At 41.8% G+C, this 25,263-nt stretch overlaps 27 non-coding genes across 27 annotated transcripts; all 27 read right to left on the minus strand.

Moving 5' to 3' along the window:
• Positions 1–1,231: 1,231 nt before the first annotated feature.
• Positions 1,232–1,303, minus strand: trnag-ucc (transfer RNA glycine (anticodon UCC)). Its single transcript has one exon. It is a non-coding gene; the product is annotated as a tRNA-Gly (tRNA).
• Positions 1,304–1,889: 586 nt separating this feature from the next.
• Positions 1,890–1,961, minus strand: trnag-ucc (transfer RNA glycine (anticodon UCC)). Its single transcript has one exon. It is a non-coding gene; the product is annotated as a tRNA-Gly (tRNA).
• A 588-nt stretch (positions 1,962–2,549) lies between these two features.
• trnag-ucc (transfer RNA glycine (anticodon UCC)) lies at positions 2,550–2,621 on the minus strand. Its single transcript has one exon. It is a non-coding gene; the product is annotated as a tRNA-Gly (tRNA).
• A 1,244-nt stretch (positions 2,622–3,865) lies between these two features.
• Positions 3,866–3,937, minus strand: trnag-ucc (transfer RNA glycine (anticodon UCC)). Its single transcript has one exon. It is a non-coding gene; the product is annotated as a tRNA-Gly (tRNA).
• A 1,926-nt stretch (positions 3,938–5,863) lies between these two features.
• Positions 5,864–5,935, minus strand: trnaa-ugc (transfer RNA alanine (anticodon UGC)). Its single transcript has one exon. It is a non-coding gene; the product is annotated as a tRNA-Ala (tRNA).
• Positions 5,936–6,512: 577 nt separating this feature from the next.
• trnag-ucc (transfer RNA glycine (anticodon UCC)) lies at positions 6,513–6,584 on the minus strand. Its single transcript has one exon. It is a non-coding gene; the product is annotated as a tRNA-Gly (tRNA).
• Positions 6,585–7,181: 597 nt separating this feature from the next.
• Positions 7,182–7,253, minus strand: trnag-ucc (transfer RNA glycine (anticodon UCC)). The gene has a single exon. It is a non-coding gene; the product is annotated as a tRNA-Gly (tRNA).
• A 597-nt stretch (positions 7,254–7,850) lies between these two features.
• Positions 7,851–7,922, minus strand: trnag-ucc (transfer RNA glycine (anticodon UCC)). Its single transcript has one exon. It is a non-coding gene; the product is annotated as a tRNA-Gly (tRNA).
• Positions 7,923–9,174: 1,252 nt separating this feature from the next.
• Positions 9,175–9,246, minus strand: trnag-ucc (transfer RNA glycine (anticodon UCC)). Its single transcript has one exon. It is a non-coding gene; the product is annotated as a tRNA-Gly (tRNA).
• Positions 9,247–9,840: 594 nt separating this feature from the next.
• Positions 9,841–9,912, minus strand: trnag-ucc (transfer RNA glycine (anticodon UCC)). The gene has a single exon. It is a non-coding gene; the product is annotated as a tRNA-Gly (tRNA).
• Positions 9,913–11,153: 1,241 nt separating this feature from the next.
• On the minus strand, positions 11,154–11,225 carry trnag-ucc (transfer RNA glycine (anticodon UCC)). The gene has a single exon. It is a non-coding gene; the product is annotated as a tRNA-Gly (tRNA).
• A 597-nt stretch (positions 11,226–11,822) lies between these two features.
• Positions 11,823–11,894, minus strand: trnav-uac (transfer RNA valine (anticodon UAC)). Its single transcript has one exon. It is a non-coding gene; the product is annotated as a tRNA-Val (tRNA).
• A 586-nt stretch (positions 11,895–12,480) lies between these two features.
• On the minus strand, positions 12,481–12,552 carry trnag-ucc (transfer RNA glycine (anticodon UCC)). Its single transcript has one exon. It is a non-coding gene; the product is annotated as a tRNA-Gly (tRNA).
• Positions 12,553–13,138: 586 nt separating this feature from the next.
• trnag-ucc (transfer RNA glycine (anticodon UCC)) lies at positions 13,139–13,210 on the minus strand. Its single transcript has one exon. It is a non-coding gene; the product is annotated as a tRNA-Gly (tRNA).
• A 583-nt stretch (positions 13,211–13,793) lies between these two features.
• trnag-ucc (transfer RNA glycine (anticodon UCC)) lies at positions 13,794–13,865 on the minus strand. The gene has a single exon. It is a non-coding gene; the product is annotated as a tRNA-Gly (tRNA).
• Positions 13,866–14,462: 597 nt separating this feature from the next.
• Positions 14,463–14,534, minus strand: trnag-ucc (transfer RNA glycine (anticodon UCC)). Its single transcript has one exon. It is a non-coding gene; the product is annotated as a tRNA-Gly (tRNA).
• A 1,231-nt stretch (positions 14,535–15,765) lies between these two features.
• On the minus strand, positions 15,766–15,837 carry trnag-ucc (transfer RNA glycine (anticodon UCC)). The gene has a single exon. It is a non-coding gene; the product is annotated as a tRNA-Gly (tRNA).
• Positions 15,838–16,420: 583 nt separating this feature from the next.
• trnag-ucc (transfer RNA glycine (anticodon UCC)) lies at positions 16,421–16,492 on the minus strand. The gene has a single exon. It is a non-coding gene; the product is annotated as a tRNA-Gly (tRNA).
• A 586-nt stretch (positions 16,493–17,078) lies between these two features.
• trnag-ucc (transfer RNA glycine (anticodon UCC)) lies at positions 17,079–17,150 on the minus strand. Its single transcript has one exon. It is a non-coding gene; the product is annotated as a tRNA-Gly (tRNA).
• Positions 17,151–17,736: 586 nt separating this feature from the next.
• trnag-ucc (transfer RNA glycine (anticodon UCC)) lies at positions 17,737–17,808 on the minus strand. Its single transcript has one exon. It is a non-coding gene; the product is annotated as a tRNA-Gly (tRNA).
• A 583-nt stretch (positions 17,809–18,391) lies between these two features.
• trnag-ucc (transfer RNA glycine (anticodon UCC)) lies at positions 18,392–18,463 on the minus strand. Its single transcript has one exon. It is a non-coding gene; the product is annotated as a tRNA-Gly (tRNA).
• A 597-nt stretch (positions 18,464–19,060) lies between these two features.
• Positions 19,061–19,132, minus strand: trnag-ucc (transfer RNA glycine (anticodon UCC)). The gene has a single exon. It is a non-coding gene; the product is annotated as a tRNA-Gly (tRNA).
• Positions 19,133–20,363: 1,231 nt separating this feature from the next.
• trnag-ucc (transfer RNA glycine (anticodon UCC)) lies at positions 20,364–20,435 on the minus strand. Its single transcript has one exon. It is a non-coding gene; the product is annotated as a tRNA-Gly (tRNA).
• Positions 20,436–21,018: 583 nt separating this feature from the next.
• trnag-ucc (transfer RNA glycine (anticodon UCC)) lies at positions 21,019–21,090 on the minus strand. Its single transcript has one exon. It is a non-coding gene; the product is annotated as a tRNA-Gly (tRNA).
• A 597-nt stretch (positions 21,091–21,687) lies between these two features.
• On the minus strand, positions 21,688–21,759 carry trnag-ucc (transfer RNA glycine (anticodon UCC)). Its single transcript has one exon. It is a non-coding gene; the product is annotated as a tRNA-Gly (tRNA).
• Positions 21,760–23,659: 1,900 nt separating this feature from the next.
• On the minus strand, positions 23,660–23,731 carry trnag-ucc (transfer RNA glycine (anticodon UCC)). Its single transcript has one exon. It is a non-coding gene; the product is annotated as a tRNA-Gly (tRNA).
• A 583-nt stretch (positions 23,732–24,314) lies between these two features.
• On the minus strand, positions 24,315–24,386 carry trnag-ucc (transfer RNA glycine (anticodon UCC)). The gene has a single exon. It is a non-coding gene; the product is annotated as a tRNA-Gly (tRNA).
• Positions 24,387–25,263: the final 877 nt, after the last annotated feature.

Raw genomic sequence — 25,263 nt, forward strand, 5'->3', positions numbered from 1 at the left:
GAAAACAACCTTTGATAAACCGCACAGTAATCCTGCAGCTTTTTCTGAAGCCGTTTTTGTTCCTTCTGATGCAACTCGGCAGATTTGATGAAAGGTAACATCACATGTAATGCAAGATAGACAGATAAAAGAAGGCATCTAAGGAACCAGCTAAAAATTGCAATATTTTGCTCACAATTAAATGAATTCCAGATTCACACAATGTATGTCAAGTGTCAACTGGGTATTCTTCAACATTCTTTCCATTTTGTCTGCCTCTGCCCTCTCAGGGAGCAAATCCCCAGAATTTAACTGGAAGTGACTCACTGATGTTGTTGAGGAATTTGAAATACTGCTGCTTGACTTGCAGGGCCTGAGCCCAGCTGCAACATTGACGTCTATGGTGATTGACAGCTCATCCTATGAGTTCAGGTAGCACTGTCGCCAGTACATTATGACACATTGATTTTGCATTGCAAGCATTCAAACATGACCCTTTGAAAACAGGTTGCTCAACAAAATCCATGAGCTGCGGCTGTAAGAACTGCTTGCAACCAGAGGTTCATTTCATTCTCAAGTAGAAATTGACAAATGCGATTGCTGGGAATCGAACACAGATCAACTGCTTGGAAGGCAACCATGCTTACCACTGCACCACCATCACACAGCTAAAAACAACCTTTGATAAACCGCACAGTAATCCTGCAGCTTTTTCTGAAGCCGTTTTTGTTGCTTCTGATGCAACTCGACAGATTTGATGAAAGGTAACATCACATGTAATGCAAGATAGACAGATAAAAGAAGGCATCTAAGGAACCAGCTAAAAATTGCAATATTTTGCTCACAATTAAATGAATTCCAGATTCACACAATGTATGTCAAGTGTCAACTGGGTATTCTTCAACATTCTTTCCATTTTGTCTGCCTCTGCCCTCTCAGGGAGCAATTCCCCAGAATTTAACTGGAAATGACTCACTGATGTTGTCAAAGAATTTGAAACACTGCTGCTTCACTTGCAGGGCTTGAGCCCAGCTGCAACATTGACATCTATGGTGATTGACAGTACATACTATGAATTCAGGTAGCACTGTCGCCAGTACATTATGACACATTGATGACACGTCGACTTTGGATTGCAAGCATTCAAACATGACCCTTTGAAAACAGGTTGCTCAACAAAATCCATGAGCTGCTGCTGGAAGAACTGCTTGCAACCAGAGGTTCATTTCATCCTCAAGTATAAATTGACAAATGTGATGGCTGGGAATCGAAACCAGGTCAACTGCTTGGAAGGCAACCATGCTTACCACTGCACCACCATCACACAGCTGAAAACAATCTTTGATAAACCGCACAGTAATCCTGCAGCTTTTTCTGAAGCCGTTTTTGTTCCTTCTGATGCAACTCGGCAGATTTGATGAAAGGTAACATCACATGTAATGCAAGATAGACAGATAAAAGAAGGCATCTAAGGAACCAGCTAAAAATTGCAATATTTTGCTCACAATTAAATGAATTCCAGATTCACACAATGTATGTCAAGTGTCAACTGGGTATTCTTCAACATTCTTTCCATTTTGTCTGCCTCTGCCCTCTCAGGGAGCAAATCCCCAGAATTTAACTGGAAGTGACTCACTGATGTTGTTGAGGAATTTGAAATACTGCTGCTTGACTTGCAGGGCCTGAGCCCAGCTGCAACATTGACGTCTATGGTGATTGACAGCTCATACTATGAGTTCAGGTAGCACTGTCGCCAGTACATTATGACACATTGATTTTGCATTGCAAGCATTCAAACATGACCCTTTGAAAACAGGTTGCTCAACAAAATCCATGAGCTGTGGCTGTAAGAACTGCTTGCAACCAGAGTCATCAGAGGTTCATTTCATTCTCAAGTAGAAATTGACAAATGCGATGGCTGGGAATCGAACTCAGGTCAACTGCTTGGAAGGCAACCATGCTTACCACTGCACCACCATCACACAGCTGAAAACAACCTTTGATAAACCGCACAGTAATCCTGCAGCTTTTTCTGAAGCCGTTTTTGTTGCTTCTGATGCAACTCGACAGATTTGATGAAAGTTAACATCACATGTAATGGAAGATAGACAGATAAAAGAAAGTATCGAAGGAACCAGCTAAAAATTGCAATATTTAGCTCACAATTAAATGAATTCCAGATTCACACAATGTATGTCAAGTGTCTACTGGGTATTCTTCAACATTCTTCCCATTTTGTCTGCCTCTGCCCTCTCAGGGAGCAATTCCCCAGAATTTAACTGGAAATGACTCACTGATGTTGTTAAAGAATTTGAAACACTGCTGCTTGACTTGCAGGGCCTGAGCCCAGCTGCAACATTGACGTCTAAGGTGATTGACAGTTCATACTATGAATTCAGGTAGCACTGTCGCCAGTACATTATGACACATTGATGACACGTCGACTTTGCATTGCAAGCATTCAAACATGACCCTTTGAAAACAGGTTGCTCAACAAAATCCATGAGCTGCTGCTGGAAGAACTGCTTGCAACCAGAGGTTCATTTCATCCTCAAGTATAAATTGACAAATGTGATGGCTGGGAATCAAACCCAGATCAACTGCTTGGAAGGCAACCATGCTTACCACTGCACCACCATCACACAGCTGAAAACAGCCTTTGATAAACCGCACAGTAATCCTGCAGCTTTTTCTGAAGCCGTTTTTGTTCCTTCTGATGCAACTCGGCAGATTTGATGAAAGGTAACATCACATGTAATGCAAGATAGACAGATAAAAGAAGGCATCTAAGGAACCAGCTAAAAATTGCAATATTTTGCTCACAATTAAATGAATTCCAGATTCACACAATGTATGTCAAGTGTCAACTGGGTATTCTTCAACATTCTTTCCATTTTGTCTGCCTCTGCCCTCTCAGGGAGCAAATCCCCAGAATTTAACTGGAAATGACTCACTGATGTTGTTGAGGAATTTGAAATACTGCTGCTTGACTTGCAGGGCCTGAGCCCAGCTGCAACATTGACGTCTATGGTGATTGACAGCTCATACTATGAGTTCAGGTAGCACTGTCGCCAGTACATTATGACACATTGATTTTGCATTGCAAGCATTCAAACATGACCCTTTGAAAACAGGTTGCTCAACAAAATCCATGAGCTGCGGCTGTAAGAACTGCTTGCAACCAGAGTCATCAGAGGTTCATTTCATTCTCAAGTAGAAATTGACAAATGCGATGGCTGGGAATCGAACGCAGGTCAACTGCTTGGAAGGCAACCATGCTTACCACTGCACCACCATCACACAGCTGAAAACAACCTTTGATAAACCGCACAGTAATCCTGCAGCTTTTTCTGAAGCCGTTTTTGTTGCTTCTGATGCAACTCGACAGATTTGATGAAAGTTAACATCACATGTACTGGAAGATAGACAGATAAAAGAAAGTATCGAAGGAACCAGCTAAAAATTGCAATATTTAGCTCACAATTAAATGAATTCCAGATTCACACAATGTATGTCAAGTGCCAACTGGGTATTCTTCAACATTCTTCCCATTTTGTCTGCCTCTGCCCTCTCAGGGAGCAATTCCCCAGAATTTAACTGGAAATGACTCACTGATGTTGTCAAAGAATTTGAAACACTGCTGCTTGACTTGCAGGGCCTGAGCCCAGCTGCAACATTGACGTCTATGGTGATTGACAGCTCATACTATGAGTTCAGGTAGCACTGTCGCCAGTACATTATGACACATTGATTTTGCATTGCAAGCATTCAAACATGACCCTTTGAAAACAGGTTGCTCAACAAAATCCATGAGCTGCGGCTGTAAGAACTGCTTGCAACCAGAGTCATCAGAGGTTCATTTCATCCTCAAGTATAAATTGACAAATGTGATGGCTGGGAATCAATCCCAGGTCAACTGCTTGGAAGGCAACCATGCTTACCACTGCACCACCATCACACAGCTGAAAACAACCTTTGATAAACCGCAGAGTAATCCTTCAGCTTCTCCTGAAGCCGTTTTTGTTCCTTCTGATGCAATTCGACAGATTTGATGAAAGGTAACATCACATGGAATGCAAGATAGACAAATAAAAGAAAGCATCGAAGGAACCAGCTAAAAATTGCAATATTTTGCTCACAATTAAATGAATTCCAGATTCACACAATGTATGTCAAGTGTCAACTGGGTATTCTTCAACATTCTTCTCATTTTGTCTGCCTCTGCCCTCTCAGGGAGCAATTTCCCAGAATTTCACTGGAAATGACTCACTGATGTTGTTAAAGAATTTGAAACACTGCTGCTTGACTTGCAGGGCCTGAGTTTAGTTGTAACATTGATTTCTATGGTGATTGACAGTTCATACTATGAATTCAGGTAGCACTGTCGCCAGTACATTATGACACATTGATGACACGTCGACTATGCATTGCAAACATTCAAACATGACCCTTTGAAAGCAGGTTGCTCAACAAAATCCATGAGCTGCGGCTGGAAGAAGTGCTTGCAACCAGAGTCATCAGAGGTTCATTTCATTCTCAAGTAGAAATTGACAAATGTGATGGTGGGCAACCGAACCCAGGTCAATTGCTTGGAAGGCAACCATGCTTACCACTGCACCACCATCACACAGCTGAAAACAACCTTTGATAAACCGCACAGTAATCCTGCAGCTTTTTCTGAAGCCGTTTTTGTTCCTTCTGATGCAACTCGACAGATTTGATGAAAGGTAACATCACATGTAATGCAAGATAGACAGATAAAAGAAGGCATCGAAGGAACCAGCTAAAAATTGCAATATTTTGCTCACAATTAAATGAATTCCAGATTCACACAATGTATGTCAAGTGTCAACTGGGTATTCTTCAACATTCTTCCCATTTTGTCTGCCTCTGCCCTCTCAGGGAGCAAATCCCCAGAATTTAACTGGAAATGACTCACTGATGTTGTTGAGGAATTTGAAATACTGCTGCTTGACTTGCAGGGCCTGAGCCCAGCTGCAACATTGACGTCTATGGTGATTGACAGCTCATACTATGAATTCAGGTAGCACTGTCGCCAGTACATTATGACACATTGATGACACGTCGACTTTGCATTGCAAGCATTCAAACATGACCCTTTGAAAACAGGTTGCTCAACAAAATCCATGAGCTGCTGCTGGAAGAACTGCTTGCAACCAGAGTCATCAGAGGTCCATTTCATCCACAAGTAGAAATTTACAAGTGTGATGGCTGGGAATCGAACCCATGTCAACTGCTTGGAAAGCAACCATGCTTACCACTGCACCACCATCAAACAACTGAAAGCAAGATTTGATGAACCGCACAGTAATCCTGCAGCTTTTCCTGAAGCTGTTTTTGTTCCTTCTGATGCAACTCGACAGATTTAATGAAAGGTAACATCACATGTAATGCAAGATGGACAGATAAAAGAAAGCATCGAAGGAACCAGCTAAAAATTGCAATATTTTGCTCACAATTAAATGAATTCCAGATTCACACAATGTATGTCAAGTGTCAACTGGGTATTCTTCAACATTCCTCCCATTTTGTCTGACTCTGCCCTCTCAGGGAGCAATTCCCCAGAATTTAACTGGAAATGACTCACTGATGTTGTTAAAGAATTTGAAACACTGCTGCTTGACTTGCAGGGCCTGAGCCCAGCTGCAACATTGACGTCTATGGTGATTGACAGCTCATACAATGAATTCAGGTAGCACTGTCGCCAATACATTATGACACATTGATGACACATAGACTTTGCATTGCAAGCATTCGTATGTGACCCTTTGAAAACAGGTTGCTCAACAAAATTCTTGATTTGCTGCTGAAAGAACTGTTTGCAACCACAGGTTCATTTTATCCTCAAGTAGAAATTGACAAATGTGATGGCTGGGAATCGAACCCAGGTGAACTGCTTGCAAGGCAACCATGCTTACCACTGCACCACCATCAAACAACTGAAAACAAAATTTGATAAACCGCAGAGTAATCCTGAAGCTTTTTCTGAAGCCGTTTTTGTTCCTTCTGATGCAACTCGACAGATTTGATGAAAGGTAACATCACATGTGATGCAAGATAGACAGATAAAAGAAGGCATCGAAGGAACCAGCTAAAAATTGCAATATTTTGCTCACAATTAAATGAATTCCAGATTCACACAATGTATGTCAAGTGTCAACTGGGTATTCTTCAACATTCTTCCCATTTTGTCTGCCTCTGCCCTCTCAGGGAGCAGTTCCCCAGAATTTAACTGGAAATGACTCACTGATGTTGTTAAATAATTTGAAACACTGCTGCTTGACTTGCAGGGCCTGAGCCCAGCTGCAACATTGACGTCTATGGTGATTGACAGTTCATACTATGAATACAGGTCGCACTGTCGCCAGTACATTATGACACATTGACTTTGCATTGCAAGCATTCAAACATGACCCTTTGAAAACAGGTTGCTCAACAAAATCCATGATCTGCGGCTGGAAGAACTGCTTGCAACCAGAGTCATATTTCATTCTCAAGTAGAAATTGACGAATGTGATGACTGGGAATCGAACCCAGGTCAATTGCTTGGAAGGCAACCATGCTTACCACTGCACCACCATCACACAGCTGAAAACAACCTTTGATAAACTGCACAGTAATCCTGCAGCTTTTTCTGAAGCCGTTTTTGTTCCTTCTGATGCAACTCGACAGATTTGATGAAAGGTAACATCACATGTAATGCAAGATAGACAGATAAAAGAAAGCATCGAAGGAACCAGCTAAAAATTGCAATATTTTGCTCACAATTAAATGAATTCCAGATTCACACAATGTATGTCAAGTGGCAAATGGGTATTCTTCAACATTCTTTCCATTTTGTCTGCCTCTGCCCTCTCAGGGAGCAATTCCCCAGAATTTAACTGGAAATGACTCACTGATGTTGCTAAAGAATTTGAAACACTGCTGCTTGACTTGCAGGGCCTGAGCCCAGCTGCAACATTGACATCTATGGTGATTGACAGTTCATACTATGAATTCAGGGAGCACTGTCGCCAGTACATTATGACACATTGATGACACATTGACTTTGCATTGCAAGCATTCAAACATGACCCTTTGAAAACAGGTTGCTCAACAAAATCCATGAGCTGCGGCTGTAAGAACTGCTTGCAACCAGAGTCATCAGAGGTTCATTTCATTCTCAAGTAGAAATTGACAAATGTGATGGCTGGGAATCGAACCCAGGTCAACTGCTGGGAAGGCAACCATGCTTACCACTGCACCACCATCACACAGCTGAAAACAACCTTTGATAAACCGCACAGTAATCCTGCAGCTTTTTCTGAAGCCGTTTTTGTTCCTTCTGATGCAACTCGACAGATTTGATGAAAGGTAACATCACATGTAATGCAAGATAGACAGATAAAAGAAGGCATCGAAGGAACCAGCTAAAAATTGCAATATTTTGCTCACAATTAAATGAATTCCAGATTCACACAATGTATGTCAAGTGTCAACTGGGTATTCTTCAACATTCTTCCCATTTTGTCTGCCTCTGCCCTCTCAGGGAGCAATTCCCCAGAATTTAACTGGAAATGACTCACTGATGTTGTTAAAGAATTTGAAACACTGTTGCTTGACTTGCAGGGCCTGAGCCCAGCTGCAACATTGACGTTTATGGTGATTGACAGTTCATACAATGAATTCAGGTAGCACTGTCGCCAGTGCATTATGACACATTGATGACACGTCGACTTTGCATTGCAAACATTCAAACATGACCCTTTGAAAACAGGTTGCTTAACAAAATCCATGAGCTGCGGCTGGAAGAACTGCTTGTAACCAGAGTCATCAGAGGTTCATTTCATTCTCAAGTAGAAATTGACAAATGTGATGGCTGGGAATCGAACCCAGGTCAACTGCTTGGAAGGCAACCATGATTACCACTGCACCACCATCACACAGCTGAAAACAACCTTTGATAAACCGCACAGTAATCCTGCAGCTTTTTCTGAAGCCGTTTTTGTTCCTTCTGATGCAACTCGACAGATTTGATGAAAGGTAACATCACATGTAATGCAAGATAGACAGATAAAAGAAAGCATCGAAGGAACCAGCTAAAAATTGCAATATTTTGCTCACAATTAAATGAATTCCAGATTCACACAATGTATGTCAAGTGTCAACTGGGTATTCTTCAACATTCTTCCCATTTTGTCTGCCTCTGCCCTCTCAGGGAGCAATTCCCCAGAATTTAACTGGAAATGACTCACTGATGTTGAGGAATTTGAAATACTGCTGCTTGACTTGCAGGGCCTGAGCCCAGCTGCAACATTTACGTCTATGGTGATTGACAGCTCATACTATGAATTCAGGTAGCACTGTCGCCAGTACATTATGACACATTGACTTTGCATTGCAAGCATTCAAACAGGACCCTTTGAAAACAGGTTGCTCAACAAAATCCATAAGCTGCTGCTGGAAGAACTGCTTGCAACCAGAGTCATCAGAAGTCCATTTCATCCACAAGTAGAAATTGACAAATGTGATGGCTGGGAATCAAACCCAGTTCAACTGCTTGGAAGGCAACCATGCTTACCACTGCACCACCATCAAACAACTGAAAGCAAGATTTGATAAACCGCACAGTAATCCTGCAGCTTTTTCTGAAGCCGTTTTTGTTCCTTCTGATGCAACTCGACAGATTTGATGAAAGGTAACATCACATGTAATGCAAGATAGACAGATAAAAGAAGGCATCGAAGGAACCAGCTAAAAATTGCAATATTTTGCTCACAATTAAATGAATTCCAGATTCACACAATGTATGTCAAGTGTCAACTGGGTATTCTTCAACATTCTTTCCATTTTGTCTGCCTCTACCCTCTCAGGGAGCAAATCCCCAGAATTTAACTGGAAATGACTCACTGATGTTGTTAAAGAATTTGAAACACTGCTGCTTGACTTGCAGGGCCTGAGCCCAGCTGCAACATTGGCGTCTATGGTGATTGACAGTTCATACTATGAATTCAGGTAGCACTGTCGCCAGTACATTATGACACATTGATGACACGTCGACTTTGCATTGCAAACATTCAAACATGACCCTTTGAAAACAGGTTGCTCAACAAAATCCATGAGCTGCGGCTGGAAGAACTACTTGCAACCAGAGTCATCAGAGGTTCATTTCATTCTCAAGTGGAAATTGACAAATGTGATGGCTGGGAATCGAACCCAGGCCAACTGCTTGGAAGGCAACCATGCTTACCACTGCACCACCATCACACAGCTGAAAACTAACTTTGATAAACCGCACAGTAATCCTGCAGCTTTTTCTGAAGCCGTTTTTGTTCCTTCTGATGCAACTCGACAGATTTGATGAAAGGTAACATCACATGTAATGCAAGACAGACAGATAAAATAAGGCATCGAAGGAACCAGCTAAAAATTGCAATATTTTGCTCACAATTAAATGAATTCCAGATTCACACAATGTATGTCAAGTGTCAACTGGGTATTCTTCAACATTCTTTCCATTTTGTCTGCCTCTGCCCTCTCAGGGAGCAAATCCCCAGAATTTAACTGGAAATGACTCACTGATGTTGAGGAATTTGAAATACTGCTGCTTGACTTGCAGGGCCTGAGCCCAGCTGCAACATTTACGTCTATGGTGATTGACAGCTCATACTATGAATTCAGGTAGCACTGTCGCCAGTACATTATGACACATTGATGACACGTCGACTTTGCATTGCAAGCATTCAAACATGACCCTTTGAAAACAGGTTGCTCAACAAAATCCATGAGCTGCGGCTGTAAGAACTGCTTGCAACCAGAGTCATCAGAAGTCCATTTCATCCACAAGTAGAAATTGACAAATGTGATGGCTGGGAATCGAACCCAGGTCAACTGCTGGGAAGGCAACCATGCTTACCACTGCACCACCATCACACAGCTGAAAACAACCTTTGATAAACCGCACAGTAATCCTGCAGCTTTTTCTGAAGCCGTTTTTGTTCCTTCTGATGCAACTCGACAGATTTGATGAAAGGTAACATCACATGTAATGCAAGATAGACAGATAAAAGAAGGCATCGAAGGAACCAGCTAAAAATTGCAATATTTTGCTCACAATTAAATGAATTCCAGATTCACACAATGTATGTCAAGTGTCAACTGGGTATTCTTCAACATTCTTCCCATTTTGTCTGCCTCTGCCCTCTCAGGGAGCAATTCCCCAGAATTTAACTGGAAATGACTCACTGATGTTGAGGAATTTGAAATACTGCTGCTTGACTTGCAGGGCCTGAGCCCAGCTGCAACATTTACGTCTATGGTGATTGACAGCTCATACTATGAATTCAGGTAGCACTGTCGCCAGTACATTATGACACATTGACTTTGCATTGCAAGCATTCAAACAGGACCCTTTGAAAACAGGTTGCTCAACAAAATCCATAAGCTGCTGCTGGAAGAACTGCTTGCAACCAGAGTCATCAGAAGTCCATTTCATCCACAAGTAGAAATTGACAAATGTGATGGCTGGGAATCGAACCCAGTTCAACTGCTTGGAAGGCAACCATGCTTACCACTGCACCACCATCAAACAACTGAAAGCAAGATTTGATAAACCGCACAGTAATCCTGCAGCTTTTTCTGAAGCCGTTTTTGTTCCTTCTGATGCAACTCGACAGATTTGATGAAAGGTAACATCACATGTAATGCAAGATAGACAGATAAAAGAAGGCATCGAAGGAACCAGCTAAAAATTGCAATATTTTGCTCACAATTAAATGAATTCCAGATTCACACAATGTATGTCAAGTGTCAACTGGGTATTCTTCAACATTCTTTCCATTTTGTCTGCCTCTACCCTCTCAGGGAGCAAATCCCCAGAATTTAACTGGAAATGACTCACTGATGTTGTTAAAGAATTTGAAACACTGCTGCTTGACTTGCAGGGCCTGAGCCCAGCTGCAACATTGACGTCTATGGTGATTGACAGCTCATACTATGAATTCAGGTAGCACTGTCGCCAGCCTATTATGACACATTGACTTTGCATTGCAAGCATTCAAACATGACCCTTTGAAAACAGGTTGCTCAACAAAATCCATGAGCTGCAGCTGGAAGAACTGCTTGCAACCAGAGTCATCAGAGGTTCATTTCATTCTCAAGTAGAAATTGACAAATGTGATGGCTGGGAATCGAACCCAGGTCAACTGCTTGGAAGGCAACCATGCTTACCACTGCACCACCATCACACAGCTGAAAACAACCTTTGATAAACCGCACAGTAATCCTGCAGCTTTTTCTGAAGCCGTTTTTGTTCCTTCTGATGCAACTCGACAGATTTGATGAAAGGTCACATCACATGTAATGCAAGATAGACAGATAAAAGAAAGCATCGAAGGAACCAGCTAAAAATTGCAATATTTTGCTCACAATTAAATGAATTCCAGATTCACACAATGTATGTCAAGTGTCAACTGGGTATTCTTCAACATTCTTCCCATTTTGTCTGCCTCTGCCCTCTCAGGGAGCAATTCCCCAGAATTTAACTGGAAATGACTCACTGATGTTGTTAAAGAATTTGAAACACTGCTGCTTGACTTGCAGGGCCTGAGCCCAGCTGCAACATTGACGTCTATGGTGATTGACAGTTCATACAATGAATTCAGGTAGCACTGTCGCCAGTGCATTATGACACATTGATGACACGTCGACTTTGCATTGCAAACATTCAAACATGACCCTTTGAAAACAGGTTGCTCAACAAAATCCATGAGCTGCGGCTGGAAGAACTGCTTGTAACCAGAGTCATCAGAGGTTCATTTCATTCTCAAGTAGAAATTGACAAATGTGATGGCTGGGAATCGAACCCAGGTCAACTGCTTGTAAGGCAACCATGATTACCACTGCACCACCATCACACAGCTGAAAACAACCTTTGATAAACCGCACAGTAATCCTGCAGCTTTTTCTGAAGCCGTTTTTGTTCCTTCTGATGCAACTCGACAGATTTGATGAAAGGTAACATCACATGTAATGCAAGATAGACAGATAAAAGAAAGCATCGAAGGAACCAGCTAAAAATTGCAATATTTTGCTCACAATTAAATGAATTCCAGATTCACACAATGTATGTCAAGTGTCAACTGGGTATTCTTCAACATTCTTCCCATTTTGTCTGCCTCTGCCCTCTCAGGGAGCAATTCCCCAGAATTTAACTGGAAATGACTCACTGATGTTGAGGAATTTGAAATACTGCTGCTTGACTTGCAGGGCCTGAGCCCAGCTGCAACATTTACGTCTATGGTGATTGACAGCTCATACTATGAATTCAGGTAGCACTGTCGCCAGTACATTATGACACATTGACTTTGCATTGCAAGCATTCAAACAGGACCCTTTGAAAACAGGTTGCTCAACAAAATCCATGAGCTGCTGCTGCTGGAAGAACTGCTTGCAACCAGAGTCATCAGAAGTCCATTTCATCCACAAGTCAAAATTGACAAATGTGATGGCTGGGAATCGAACCCAGGCCAACTGCTTGGAAGGCAACCATGCTTACCACTGCACCACCATCACACAGCTGAAAACTAACTTTGATAAACCGCACAGTAATCCTGCAGCTTTTTCTGAAGCCGTTTTTGTTCCTTCTGATGCAACTCGACAGATTTGATGAAAGGTAACATCACATGTAATGCAAGACAGACAGATAAAATAAGGCATCGAAGGAACCAGCTAAAAATTGCAATATTTTGCTCACAATTAAATGAATTCCAGATTCACACAATGTATGTCAAGTGTCAACTGGGTATTCTTCAACATTCTTCCCATTTTGTCTGCCTCTGCCCTCTCAGGGAGCAAATCCCCAGAATTTAACTGGAAATGACTCACTGATGTTGTTGAGGAATTTGAAATACTGCTGCTTGACTTGCAGGGCCTGAGCCCAGCTGCAACATTGACGTCTATGGTGATTGACAGCTCATACCATGAATTCAGGTAGCACTGTCGCCAGTATATTATGACACATTGACTTTGCATTGCAAGCATTCAAACATGACCCTTTGAAAACAGGTTGCTCAACAAAATCCATGAGCTGCGGCTGGAAGAACTGCTTGCAACCAGAGTCATCAGAGGTTCATTTCATTCTCAAGTATATATTGACAAATATGATGGCTGGGAATCGAACCCAGGTCAACTGCTTGGAAGGCAACCATGCTTACCACTGCACCACCATCACACAGCTGAAAACAACCTTTGATAAACTGCACAGTAATCCTGCAGCTTTTTCTGAAGCCGTTTTTGTTCCTTCTGATGCAACTCGACAGATTTGATGAAAGGTAACATCACATGTAATGCAAGATAGACAGATAAAAGAAAGCATCGAAGGAACCAGCTAAAAATTGCAATATTTTGCTCACAATTAAATGAATTCCAGATTCACACAATGTATGTCAAGTGTCAACTGGGTATTCTTCAACATTCTTTCCATTTAGTCTGCCTCTGCCCTCTCAGGGAGCAAATCCCCAGAATTTTACTGGAAATGACTCACTGATGTTGAGGAATTTGAAATACTGCTGCTTGACTTGCAGGGCCTGAGCCCAGCTGCAACATTTACGTCGATGGTGATTGACAGCTCATACTATGAATTCAGGTAGCACTGTCGCCAGTCCATTATGACACATTGACTTTGCATTGCAAGCATTCAAACAGGACCCTTTGAAAACAGGTTGCTCAACAAAATCCATAAGCTGCTGCTGGAAGAACTGCTTGCAACCAGAGTCATCAGAAGTCCATTTCATCCACAAGTAGAAATTGACAAATGTGATGGCTGGGAATCGAACCCAGGTCAACTGCTTGGAAGGCAACCATGCTTACCACTGCACCACCATCAAACAACTGAAAGCAAGATTTGATAAACCGCACAGTAATCCTGCAGCTTTTTCTGAAGCCGTTTTTGTTCCTTCTGATGCAACTCGACAGATTTGATGAAAGGTAACATCACATGTAATGCAAGATAGACAGATAAAAGAAGGCATCGAAGGAACCAGCTAAAAATTGCAATATTTTGCTCACAATTAAATGAATTCCAGATTCACACAATGTATGTCAAGTGTCAACTGGGTATTCTTCAACATTCTTTCCATTTTGTCTGCCTCTACCCTCTCAGGGAGCAAATCCCCAGAATTTAACTGGAAATGACTCACTGATGTTGTTAAAGAATTTGAAACACTGCTGCTTGACTTGCAGGGCCTGAGCCCAGCTGCAACATTGGCGTCTATGGTGATTGACAGTTCATACTATGAATTCAGGTAGCACTGTCGCCAGTACATTATGACACATTGATGACACGTCGACTTTGCATTGCAAACATTCAAACATGACCCTTTGAAAACAGGTTGCTCAACAAAATCCATGAGCTGCGGCTGGAAGAACTACTTGCAACCAGAGTCATCAGAGGTTCATTTCATTCTCAAGTGGAAATTGACAAATGTGATGGCTGGGAATCGAACCCAGGCCAACTGCTTGGAAGGCAACCATGCTTACCACTGCACCACCATCACACAGCTGAAAACTAACTTTGATAAACCGCACAGTAATCCTGCAGCTTTTTCTGAAGCCGTTTTTGTTCCTTCTGATGCAACTCGACAGATTTGATGAAAGGTAACATCACATGTAATGCAAGACAGACAGATAAAATAAGGCATCGAAGGAACCAGCTAAAAATTGCAATATTTTGCTCACAATTAAATGAATTCCAGATTCACACAATGTATGTCAAGTGTCAACTGGGTATTCTTCAACATTCTTTCCATTTTGTCTGCCTCTGCCCTCTCAGGGAGCAAATCCCCAGAATTTAACTGGAAATGACTCACTGATGTTGAGGAATTTGAAATACTGCTGCTTGACTTGCAGGGCCTGAGCCCAGCTGCAACATTCACGTCTATGGTGATTGACAGCTCATACAATGAATTCAGATAGCACTGTCGCCAGTACATTATGACACATTGACTTTGCATTGCAAGCATTCAAACATGACCCTTTGAAAACAGGTTGCTCAACAAAATCCATGAGCTGCGGCTGGAAGAACTGCTTGCAACCAGAGTCATATTTCATTCTCAAGTAGAAATTGACAAATGTGATGGCTGGGAATCGAACCCAGGTCAATTGTTGGAAGGCAACCATGCTTACCACTGCACCACCATCAAACAACTGAAAGCAAGATTTGATAAACCACAGAGTGATGCTGCAGCTTTTCCTGAAGCTGTTTTTGTTCCTTCTGATGCAACTCGACAGATTTGATGAAAGGTAACATCACATGTAATGCAAGATAGACAGATAAAAGAAGGCATCGAAGGAACCAGCTAAAAATTGCAATATTTTGCTCACAATTAAATGAATTCCAGATTCACACAATGTATGTCAAGTGTCAACTGGGTATTCTTCAAAATTCTTCCCATTTTGTCTGCCTCTGCCCTCTCAGGGAGCAAATCCCCAGAATTTAACTGGAAATGACTCACTGATGTTGCTAAAGAATTTGAAACACTGCTGCTTGACTTGCAGGGCCTGAGCCCAGCTGCAACATTGACATCTATGGTGATTGACAGTTCATACTATGAATTCAGGTAGCACTGTCGCCAGTACATTATGACACATTGACTTTGCATTGCAAGCATTCAAACATGACCCTTTGAAAACAGGTTGCTCAACAAAATCCATGAGCTGCGGGTGGAAGAACTGCTTGCAACCAGAGTCATCAGAGGTTCATTTCATTCTCAAGTATATATTGACAAATATGATGGCTGGGAATCGAACCCAGGTCAACTGCTTGGAAGGCAACCATGCTTACCACTGCACCACCATCACACAGCTGAAAACAACCTTTGATAAACTGCACAGTAATCCTGCAGCTTTTTCTGAAGCCGTTTTTGTTCCTTCTGATGCAACTCGACAGATTTGATGAAAGGTAACATCACATGTAATGCAAGATAGACAGATAAAAGAAAGCATCGAAGGAACCAGCTAAAAATTGCAATATTTTGCTCACAATTAAATGAATTCCAGATTCACACAATGTATGTCAAGTGTCAACTGGGTATTCTTCAACATTCTTTCCATTTTGTCTGCCTCTGCCCTCTCAGGGAGCAAATCCCCAGAATTTTACTGGAAATGACTCACTGATGTTGAGGAATTTGAAATACTGCTGCTTGACTTGCAGGGCCTGAGCCCAGCTGCAACATTTACGTCTATGGTGATTGACAGCTCATACTATGAATTCAGGTAGCACTGTCGCCAGTACATTATGACACATTGACTTTGCATTGCAAGCATTCAAACAGGACCCTTTGAAAACAGGTTGCTCAACAAAATCCATAAGCTGCTGCTGGAAGAACTACTTGCAACCAGAGTCATCAGAGGTTCATTTCATTCTCAAGTAGAAATTGACAAATGTGATGGCTGGGAATCGAACCCAGGTCAACTGCTTGGAAGGCAACCATGCTTACCACTGCACCACCATCAAACAACTGAAAGCAAGATTTGATAAACCGCACAGTAATCCTGCAGCTTTTTCTGAAGCCGTTTTTGTTCCTTCTGATGCAACTCGACAGATTTGATGAAAGGTAACATCACATGTAATGCAAGATAGACAGATAAAAGAAAGCATCGAAGGAACCAGCTAAAAATTGCAATATTTTGCTCACAATTAAATGAATTCCAGATTCACACAATGTATGTCAAGTGTCAACTGGGTATTCTTCAACATTCTTCCCATTTTGTCTGCCTCTGCCCTCTCAGGGAGCAATTCCCCAGAATTTAACTGGAAATGACTCACTGATGTTGAGGAATTTGAAATACTGCTGCTTGACTTGCAGGGCCTGAGCCCAGCTGCAACATTTACGTCTATGGTGATTGACAGCTCATACTATGAATTCAGGTAGCACTGTCGCCAGTACATTATGACACATTGACTTTGCATTGCAAGCATTCAAACAGGACCCTTTGAAAACAGGTTGCTCAACAAAATCCATGAGCTGCTGCTGCTGGAAGAACTGCTTGCAACCAGAGTCATCAGAAGTCCATTTCATCCACAAGTCAAAATTGACAAATGTGATGGCTGGGAATCGAACCCAGGCCAACTGCTTGGAAGGCAACCATGCTTACCACTGCACCACCATCACACAGCTGAAAACTAACTTTGATAAACCGCACAGTAATCCTGCAGCTTTTTCTGAAGCCGTTTTTGTTCCTTCTGATGCAACTCGACAGATTTGATGAAAGGTAACATCACATGTAATGCAAGACAGACAGATAAAATAAGGCATCGAAGGAACCAGCTAAAAATTGCAATATTTTGCTCACAATTAAATGAATTCCAGATTCACACAATGTATGTCAAGTGTCAACTGGGTATTCTTCAACATTCTTCCCATTTTGTCTGCCTCTGCCCTCTCAGGGAGCAAATCCCCAGAATTTAACTGGAAATGACTCACTGATGTTGTTGAGGAATTTGAAATACTGCTGCTTGACTTGCAGGGCCTGAGCCCAGCTGCAACATTGACGTCTATGGTGATTGACAGCTCATACCATGAATTCAGGTAGCACTGTCGCCAGTATATTATGACACATTGACTTTGCATTGCAAGCATTCAAACATGACCCTTTGAAAACAGGTTGCTCAACAAAATCCATGAGCTGCGGCTGGAAGAACTGCTTGCAACCAGAGTCATCAGAGGTTCATTTCATTCTCAAGTATATATTGACAAATATGATGGCTGGGAATCGAACCCAGGTCAACTGCTTGGAAGGCAACCATGCTTACCACTGCACCACCATCACACAGCTGAAAACAACCTTTGATAAACTGCACAGTAATCCTGCAGCTTTTTCTGAAGCCGTTTTTGTTCCTTCTGATGCAACTCGACAGATTTGATGAAAGGTAACATCACATGTAATGCAAGATAGACAGATAAAAGAAAGCATCGAAGGAACCGGCTAAAAATTGCAATATTTTGCTCACAATTAAATGAATTCCAGATTCACACAATGTATGTCAAGTGTCAACTGGGTATTCTTCAACATTCTTTCCATTTAGTCTGCCTCTGCCCTCTCAGGGAGCAAATCCCCAGAATTTTACTGGAAATGACTCACTGATGTTGAGGAATTTGAAATACTGCTGCTTGACTTGCAGGGCCTGAGCCCAGCTGCAACATTTACGTCGATGGTGATTGACAGCTCATACTATGAATTCAGGTAGCACTGTCGCCAGTCCATTATGACACATTGACTTTGCATTGCAAGCATTCAAACAGGACCCTTTGAAAACAGGTTGCTCAACAAAATCCATAAGCTGCTGCTGGAAGAACTGCTTGCAACCAGAGTCATCAGAAGTCCATTTCATCCACAAGTAGAAATTGACAAATGTGATGGCTGGGAATCGAACCCAGGTCAACTGCTTGGAAGGCAACCATGCTTACCACTGCACCACCATCAAACAACTGAAAGCAAGATTTGATAAACCGCACAGTAATCCTGCAGCTTTTTCTGAAGCCGTTTTTGTTCCTTCTGATGCAACTCGACAGATTTGATGAAAGGTAACATCACATGTAATGCAAGATAGACAGATAAAAGAAGGCATCGAAGGAACCAGCTAAAAATTGCAATATTTTGCTCACAATTAAATGAATTCCAGATTCACACAATGTATGTCAAGTGTCAACTGGGTATTCTTCAACATTCTTTCCATTTTGTCTGCCTCTACCCTCTCAGGGAGCAAATCCCCAGAATTTAACTGGAAATGACTCACTGATGTTGTTAAAGAATTTGAAACACTGCTGCTTGACTTGCAGGGCCTGAGCCCAGCTGCAACATTGGCGTCTATGGTGATTGACAGTTCATACTATGAATTCAGGTAGCACTGTCGCCAGTACATTATGACACATTGATGACACGTCGACTTTGCATTGCAAACATTCAAACATGACCCTTTGAAAACAGGTTGCTCAACAAAATCCATGAGCTGCGGCTGGAAGAACTACTTGCAACCAGAGTCATCAGAGGTTCATTTCATTCTCAAGTGGAAATTGACAAATGTGATGGCTGGGAATCGAACCCAGGCCAACTGCTTGGAAGGCAACCATGCTTACCACTGCACCACCATCACACAGCTGAAAACTAACTTTGATAAACCGCACAGTAATCCTGCAGCTTTTTCTGAAGCCGTTTTTGTTCCTTCTGATGCAACTCGACAGATTTGATGAAAGGTAACATCACATGTAATGCAAGACAGACAGATAAAATAAGGCATCGAAGGAACCAGCTAAAAATTGCAATATTTTGCTCACAATTAAATGAATTCCAGATTCACACAATGTATGTCAAGTGTCAACTGGGTATTCTTCAACATTCTTTCCATTTTGTCTGCCTCTGCCCTCTCAGGGAGCAAATCCCCAGAATTTAACTGGAAATGACTCACTGATGTTGAGGAATTTGAAATACTGCTGCTTGACTTGCAGGGCCTGAGCCCAGCTGCAACATTCACGTCTATGGTGATTGACAGCTCATACAATGAATTCAGATAGCACTGTCGCCAGTACATTATGACACATTGACTTTGCATTGCAAGCATTCAAACATGACCCTTTGAAAACAGGTTGCTCAACAAAATCCATGAGCTGCGGCTGGAAGAACTGCTTGCAACCAGAGTCATATTTCATTCTCAAGTAGAAATTGACAAATGTGATGGCTGGGAATCGAACCCAGGTCAATTGTTGGAAGGCAACCATGCTTACCACTGCACCACCATCAAACAACTGAAAGCAAGATTTGATAAACCACAGAGTGATGCTGCAGCTTTTCCTGAAGCTGTTTTTGTTCCTTCTGATGCAACTCGACAGATTTGATGAAAGGTAACATCACATGTAATGCAAGATAGACAGATAAAAGAAGGCATCGAAGGAACCAGCTAAAAATTGCAATATTTTGCTCACAATTAAATGAATTCCAGATTCACACAATGTATGTCAAGTGTCAACTGGGTATTCTTCAAAATTCTTCCCATTTTGTCTGCCTCTGCCCTCTCAGGGAGCAAATCCCCAGAATTTAACTGGAAATGACTCACTGATGTTGCTAAAGAATTTGAAACACTGCTGCTTGACTTGCAGGGCCTGAGCCCAGCTGCAACATTGACATCTATGGTGATTGACAGTTCATACTATGAATTCAGGTAGCACTGTCGCCAGTACATTATGACACATTGACTTTGCATTGCAAGCATTCAAACATGACCCTTTGAAAACAGGTTGCTCAACAAAATCCATGAGCTGCGGGTGGAAGAACTGCTTGCAACCAGAGTCATCAGAGGTTCATTTCATTCTCAAGTATATATTGACAAATATGATGGCTGGGAATCGAACCCAGGTCAACTGCTTGGAAGGCAACCATGCTTACCACTGCACCACCATCACACAGCTGAAAACAACCTTTGATAAACTGCACAGTAATCCTGCAGCTTTTTCTGAAGCCGTTTTTGTTCCTTCTGATGCAACTCGACAGATTTGATGAAAGGTAACATCACATGTAATGCAAGATAGACAGATAAAAGAAAGCATCGAAGGAACCAGCTAAAAATTGCAATATTTTGCTCACAATTAAATGAATTCCAGATTCACACAATGTATGTCAAGTGTCAACTGGGTATTCTTCAACATTCTTTCCATTTTGTCTGCCTCTGCCCTCTCAGGGAGCAAATCCCCAGAATTTTACTGGAAATGACTCACTGATGTTGAGGAATTTGAAATACTGCTGCTTGACTTGCAGGGCCTGAGCCCAGCTGCAACATTTACGTCTATGGTGATTGACAGCTCATACTATGAATTCAGGTAGCACTGTCGCCAGTACATTATGACACATTGACTTTGCATTGCAAGCATTCAAACAGGACCCTTTGAAAACAGGTTGCTCAACAAAATCCATAAGCTGCTGCTGGAAGAACTACTTGCAACCAGAGTCATCAGAGGTTCATTTCATTCTCAAGTAGAAATTGACAAATGTGATGGCTGGGAATCGAACCCAGGTCAACTGCTTGGAAGGCAACCATGCTTACCACTGCACCACCATCAAACAACTGAAAGCAAGATTTGATAAACCGCACAGTAATCCTGCAGCTTTTTCTGAAGCCGTTTTTGTTCCTTCTGATGCAACTCGACAGATTTGATGAAAGGTAACATCACATGTAATGCAAGATAGACAGATAAAAGAAGGCATCGAAGGAACCAGCTAAAAATTGCAATATTTTGCTCACAATTAAATGAATTCCAGATTCACACAATGTATGTCAAGTGTCAACTGGGTATTCTTCAACATTCTTTCCATTTTGTCTGCCTCTACCCTCTCAGGGAGCAAATCCCCAGAATTTAACTGGAAATGACTCACTGATGTTGTTAAAGAATTTGAAACACTGCTGCTTGACTTGCAGGGCCTGAGCCCAGCTGCAACATTGGCGTCTATGGTGATTGACAGTTCATACTATGAATTCAGGTAGCACTGTCGCCAGTACATTATGACACATTGATGACATGTCGACTTTGCATTGCAAACATTCAAACATGACCCTTTGAAAACAGGTTGCTCAACAAAATCCATGAGCTGCGGCTGGAAGAACTACTTGCAACCAGAGTCATCAGAGGTTCATTTCATTCTCAAGTAGAAATTGACAAATGTGATGGCTGGGAATCGAACCCAGGCCAACTGCTTGGAAGGCAACCATGCTTACCACTGCACCACCATCACACAGCTGAAAACTAACTTTGATAAACCGCACAGTAATCCTGCAGCTTTTTCTGAAGCCGTTTTTGTTCCTTCTGATGCAACTCGACAGATTTGATGAAAGGTAACATCACATGTAATGCAAGACAGACAGATAAAATAAGGCATCGAAGGAACCAGCTAAAAATTGCAATATTTTGCTCACAATTAAATGAATTCCAGATTCACACAATGTATGTCAAGTGTCAACTGGGTATTCTTCAACATTCTTTCCATTTTGTCTGCCTCTGCCCTCTCAGGGAGCAAATCCCCAGAATTTAACTGGAAATGACTCACTGATGTTGAGGAATTTGAAATACTGCTGCTTGACTTGCAGGGCCTGAGCCCAGCTGCAACATTTACGTCTATGGTGATTGACAGCTCATACTATGAATTCAGGTAGCACTGTCGCCAGTACATTATGACACATTGACTTTGCATTGCAAGCATTCAAACAGGACCCTTTGAAAACAGGTTGCTCAACAAAATCCATGAGCTGCGGCTGGAAGAACTGCTTGCAACCAGAGTCATCAGAAGTCCATTTCATCCACAAGTAGAAATTGACAAATGTGATGGCTGGGAATCGAACCCAGGTCAATTGTTTGGAAGGCAACCATGCTTACCACTGCACCACCATCAAACAATTGAAAGCAAGATTTGATAAACCGCAGAGTAATCCTGCAGCTTTTCCTGAAGCTGTTTTTGTTCCTTCTGATGCAACTCGACAGATTTGATGAAAGGTAACATCACATGTAATGCAAGATAGACAGATAAAAGAAGGCATCGAAGGAACCAGCTAAAAATTGCAATATTTTGCTCACAATTAAATGAATTTCAGATTCACACAATGTATGTCAAGTGTCAACTGGGTATTCTTCAAAATTCTTCCCATTTTGTCTGCCTCTGCCCTCTCAGGGAGCAAATCCCCAGAATTTAACTGGAAATGACTCACTGATGTTGTTGAGGAATTTGAAACACTGCTGCTTGACTTGCAGGGCCTGAGCCCAGCTGCAACATTGACGTCTATGGTGATTGACAGTTCATACAATGAATTCAGATAGCACTGTCGCCAGTACATTATGACACATTGACTTTGCATTGCAAGCATTCAAACATGACCCTTTGAAAACAGGTTGCTCAACAAAATCCATGAGCTGCGGCTGGAAGAACTGCTTGCAACCAGAGTCATATTTCATTCTCAAGTAGAAATTGACAAATGTGATGGCTGGGAATCGAACCCAGGTCAATTGTTGGAAGGCAACCATGCTTACCACTGCACCACCATCAAACAACTGAAAGCAAGATTTGATAAACCGCAGAGTGATCCTGCAGCTTTTCCTGAAGCTGTTTTTGTTCCTTCTGATGCAACTCGACAGATTTGATGAAAGGTAACATCACATGTAATGCAAGATAGACAGATAAAAGAAGGCATCGAAGGAACCAGCTAAAAATTGCAATATTTTGCTCACAATTAAATGAATTCCAGATTCACACAATGTATGTCAAGTGTCAACTGGGTATTCTTCAAAATTCTTCCCATTTTGTCTGCCTCTGCCCTCTCAGGGAGCAAATCCCCAGAATTTAACTGGAAATGACTCACTGATGTTGCTAAAGAATTTGAAACACTGCTGCTTGACTTGCAGGGCCTGAGCCCAGCTGCAACATTGACATCTATGGTGATTGACAGTTCATACTATGAATTCAGGTAGCACTGTCGCCAGTACATTATGACACATTGATGACACGTCGACTTTGCATTGCAAACATTCAAACATGACCCTTTGAAAACAGGTTGCTCAACAAAATCCATGAGCTGCGGCTGGAAGAACTACTTGCAACCAGAGTCATCAGAGGTTCATTTCATTCTCAAGTAGAAATTGACAAATGTGATGGCTGGGAATCGAACCCAGGCCAACTGCTTGGAAGGCAACCATGCTTACCACTGCACCACCATCACACAGCTGAAAACTAACTTTGATAAACCGCACAGTAATCCTGCAGCTTTTTCTGAAGCCGTTTTTGTTCCTTCTGATGCAACTCGACAGATTTGATGAAAGGTAACATCACATGTAATGCAAGACAGACAGATAAAATAAGGCATCGAAGGAACCAGCTAAAAATTGCAATATTTTGCTCACAATTAAATGAATTCCAGATTCACACAATGTATGTCAAGTGTCAACTGGGTATTCTTCAACATTCTTTCCATTTTGTCTGCCTCTGCCCTCTCAGGGAGCAAATCCCCAGAATTTAACTGGAAATGACTCACTGATGTTGAGGAATTTGAAATACTGCTGCTTGACTTGCAGGGCCTGAGCCCAGCTGCAACATTTACGTCTATGGTGATTGACAGTTCATACTATGAATTCAGGTAGCACTGTCGCCAGTACATTATGACACATTGACTTTGCATTGCAAGCATTCAAACATGACCCTTTGAAAACAGGTTGCTCAACAAAATCCATGAGCTGCGGGTGGAAGAACTGCTTGCAACCAGAGTCATCAGAGGTTCATTTCATTCTCAAGTATATATTGACAAATATGATGGCTGGGAATCGAACCCAGGTCAACTGCTTGGAAGGCAACCATGCTTACCACTGCACCACCATCACACAGCTGAAAACAACCTTTGATAAACTGCACAGTAATCCTGCAGCTTTTTCTGAAGCCGTTTTTGTTCCTTCTGATGCAACTCGACAGATTTGATGAAAGGTAACATCACATGTAATGCAAGATAGACAGATAAAAGAAAGCATCGAAGGAACCAGCTAAAAATTGCAATATTTTGCTCACAATTAAATGAATTCCAGATTCACACAATGTATGTCAAGTGTCAACTGGGTATTCTTCAACATTCTTTCCATTTTGTCTGCCTCTGCCCTCTCAGGGAGCAAATCCCCAGAATTTTACTGGAAATGACTCACTGATGTTGAGGAATTTGAAATACTGCTGCTTGACTTGCAGGGCCTGAGCCCAGCTGCAACATTGACGTCTATGGTGATTGACAGTTCATACTGTGAATTCAGGTCGCACTGTCGCCAGTACATTATGACACATTGATGACACGTCGACTTTGCATTGCAAACATTCAAACATGACCCTTTGAAAACAGGTTGCTCAACAAAATCCATTAGCTGCGGCTGTAAGAACTGCTTGCAACCAGAGTCATCAGAGGTTCATTTCATTCTCAAGTAGAAATTGACAAATGTGATGGCTGGGAATCGAACCCAGGTCAATTGTTTGGAAGGCAACCATGCTTACCACTGCACCACCATCAAACAATTGAAAGCAAGATTTGATAAACCGCAGAGTAATCCTGCAGCTTTTCCTGAAGCTGTTTTTGTTCCTTCTGATGCAACTCGACAGATTTGATGAAAGGTAACATCACATGTAATGCAAGATAGACAGATAAAAGAAGGCATCGAAGGAACCAGCTAAAAATTGCAATATTTTGCTCACAATTAAATGAATTTCAGATTCACACAATGT

This window comes from Pristiophorus japonicus, chromosome 19 (genome assembly GCF_044704955.1).
Source record: "Pristiophorus japonicus isolate sPriJap1 chromosome 19, sPriJap1.hap1, whole genome shotgun sequence".
NCBI lineage: Eukaryota > Metazoa > Chordata > Chondrichthyes > Pristiophoridae > Pristiophorus > Pristiophorus japonicus.